Source organism: Sus scrofa, chromosome 1 (genome assembly GCF_054392235.1).
Source record: "Sus scrofa isolate SSC_HxYL_T2T_F1_AM1 chromosome 1, Sscrofa_HxYL_maternal_Yorkshire_Landrace_v2.0, whole genome shotgun sequence".
Taxonomy (NCBI): domain Eukaryota; kingdom Metazoa; phylum Chordata; class Mammalia; order Artiodactyla; family Suidae; genus Sus; species Sus scrofa.
In genome coordinates, this window is record NC_139383.1 from 275,330,570 (window position 1) to 275,333,840 (window position 3,271).

The following is a 3,271-nucleotide window of genomic DNA, read 5'->3' on the forward strand; positions in this document are numbered from 1 at the left end:
ATGAGGCGGGAGAACCAGAGCAGTGTGTCTGAGTTTTTGCTCCTGGGGCTCCCCATCCAGCCAGAGCAGCAGGCATGTTCTTTGCCCTGTTCCTGGGCATGTACCTGACCATGGTGCTGGGAAATCTGCTCATCATCCTGCTCATCAGGCTGGACCCTCACCTCCACTCCTGCATGTACTTCTTCCTCAGCCACTTGGCCCTCATGGATGTCTCCTTTTCATTTTTCACTGTCCCTAAGATGTTGATGTACATACAGACTCAGGATCAATCCATCTCCTCTGCAGAACATGTAACACAGACATATTTTTTCATATTTTTGGTTGCATTGATAAAATTCTTCTTACAGTGATGGCATATGACAGGTATGTGGCTATTTGTCACCCTCTACATTATGCCAACATCATGAGGGAGGAGCCTGTCTATGTCTGTTGGCTGGATCCTGGCTCTTCTCCCATGACTATGCCCTGACCTACACCCTCCTTCTGGTTCAACTGTCCTTTTGTACTGACAACATCATCCCGCACTTCTGTGACCTTGTTAAGAAGCCCTGCTTAAGCTGTCCTGCTCAGACTCCTCTCTCAATGAGCTGGCCATAATCACTGCAGTGTCTGCCATTGTTATTTTTCCTTTGAGTGGCTTCCTGGTTTCTTATGGCTGCATTGGGCTCTCCATCCAGAGGGTCCCCTCTACTTAGGGGATTTGCAAAGCCTTGTCCACATGTGGCTCCCACCACTCTGTCATGTCTCTATTCTATTGAACAGTGATGGCACTGTACCTTTCATCCTCATCAGGCCAGTCCCATGACAAAGAAATCATTGCTTCCATGATGTACACAGTGGTCACCCCCATGCTGAACCCTTTCATCTACAGCCTGAGAAACAGAGACATGACATTGGCTCTGAGAATTATTTTCACAACAGTAAACTTTTAGGCAAGTGTGAATCACCTGACCACGTTATTATTTCACTCAGTGAAAATAGTTTTGTTAGAAAAGCTTTTAAAAAGTTGTGTGTTGGAGTTCCCGTCATGGCACAGTGGATAACAAATCTGACAAGGAACCATGAGGTTGCAGGTTCGATCCCTGGCCTTGCTCAGTGGGTTAAGGATCCGGCATTGCGGTGAGCTCTGGTGTAGGTTGCAGATGTGGCTTGGATGTGTCTCTGGTGTAAGCCAGTGGCTATGGCTCTGATTTGACCCCTATACTGTGACCCTCCATATGCCATGGGAGTGGCCCTAGAAAAGGCAAAAAGACAAAAAAATGTTGTGTCTTGGTCACCCATATCTCTAGCACTTTTCCTCACTCTCTTTAAATGATCATTGACTTTGGAAAATTTGTTTCCCTTTTAGTTTTCTGTCATGTCCATTTATTCTCCCATAACCCTAAATATAACATTACCCACAATACACATTCAACTTGTGGTCTTCAATGTGCCCAACTCCTTTGTGTGTATGTGTAAATGTGCTTAAATTTTGTTTATTTCCATGAGTTATATTATTATTATTTTGACTTTTATATAGCTTTTTAAATATATAATATATATTAATTCTTATGGTAATATTGACATTGGTTTTTAAATTATTAATTGATTAATTACTTAATTTGAAGTATAGTTGACCTCTAGTGTTGCATTAGTTTCAGGTATAGAGCAAAGTGATTCAGTTTTAAATATATTATCAACCTTATCTATTTTTCATATTTTGATGTTATATTGTATTACAAAATATTGAGTATATTTCCAAGTTCTATATGATTGGTACTTGTTAGTTTTCTATTTTATATATAGCAGTGTTTATATGTTAACACCAAACTCCATAGCTGTACCTCCCCCACTTTTTTTTTTTTTGGTAACCATAAGTTTATTTCTATGTCTGTGCTTCTCTTTTTTTGTGTGTATATATTCATTTCTGTCATTTTTTTAGATGCCACACATAAGAAATATTTTTTCTCTATCTGGTTTACTTCATTTAGTATGATAATCTCTAGCTCCATCCATGTTTCTAAAAATAGCATTACTTCAATCTTTATATGGCTGAATTATAGCCTATTAAATATGAGTACCACATCTTTATCATTCATTGGTTGACAGATGTTTTCATTGCTTCCATCTCTTGGCTTCTTGCCTTACAAAGCTACAAATATTCAGTTAAGATTCCAATGTTTACTTTTAGTAGAGTCAAATGTGCTTATCTTTGCAATGCAGTATCAGGTTAATAAGGTACTTTCAATGGTTTGCTATGTTGTGATTCCACCTGTTGCACTTAATTGTGTGTATCTTTGCACATTTAAATAATGTATAATATTGTTTTATTATGGTTAAAATGTGTTTAGTAATATTTATCTTGGTCACTGGGAAGACTTATTTTGAAAGTACATGTAAAACACTTGGAACAGTGCCTGGAACTATTGACATTGGCTTGGGAGCCAGCATTGGATGTTTTTTATAACATGGGATTTTAAGTGACTCCAAAGGAGAAGGGTGCCATGAACTATACCAAAAGCCCATGACACATCTTCAGCAATTCCCTTAAAATGTAAGGAGTTTCATATCCTTTTTAAGGAGAAAGGAATGATCAATACCTCATACCTGGTTCCCTTTTACCATTTTCATTTTAGCAAATTACAGAGGTTTGAACTGGGCTTGAAGTAAAAGTATAAACTTGAACACAGAGACTTCTCTATTCTTGTTGATTCATGTGTACTCAGTATGGGACAAACAAGTTGTTCAAATATTATTTATTGAATGAGGAATAAATGTCCTTTAGTTTCTTTAGGAAAAGGTTGGGCTAATGTGAGTGTTTGATGTATTATTGGAGCAAGAATTGGAAAGACTGATTCATTCAACAACAACAAAGAGAAATAAAGGGAAAGGTAGTCAAAATTAAGATTTTTCATAGTACAAAGGACATGACTATAATATAATGGCATGTTCATTGGCATTTCCCATGTTCCCCAATTCCCAGCTGAGGCAAGAACAGCATGAGGAGGGAGAACCACAGCTGTGTGTCCAAGTTCCTCCTCCTGGGGCTGCCCAACCAGCCAGAGCAGCAGGGAATGTTCTTTGCCCTGTTCCTGGGCATGTACCTGACCACAGTGCTGCAGAACCTGCTGATCATCCTACTTAGCAGGCTGGACCCTGGCCTCCACACCACAATATACTTCTTCCTCAGTCACTTGGCAGTAATGTACATCTCCTTTTCATTTGTCACTGTCCTTTAGATGTTGATGAACATGCAGACTCAGCAACAATCCATCCCCTGTGCAGAGTGAAT

The 3,271-nt window shown here is 39.2% G+C and overlaps 1 pseudogene; it reads left to right on the plus strand.

The window, feature by feature from the left end:
- LOC146407227 (olfactory receptor 1J1-like) lies at positions 1 to 932 on the plus strand (annotated as a pseudogene).
- The last annotated feature ends 2,339 nt before the right edge of the window (positions 933 to 3,271 follow it).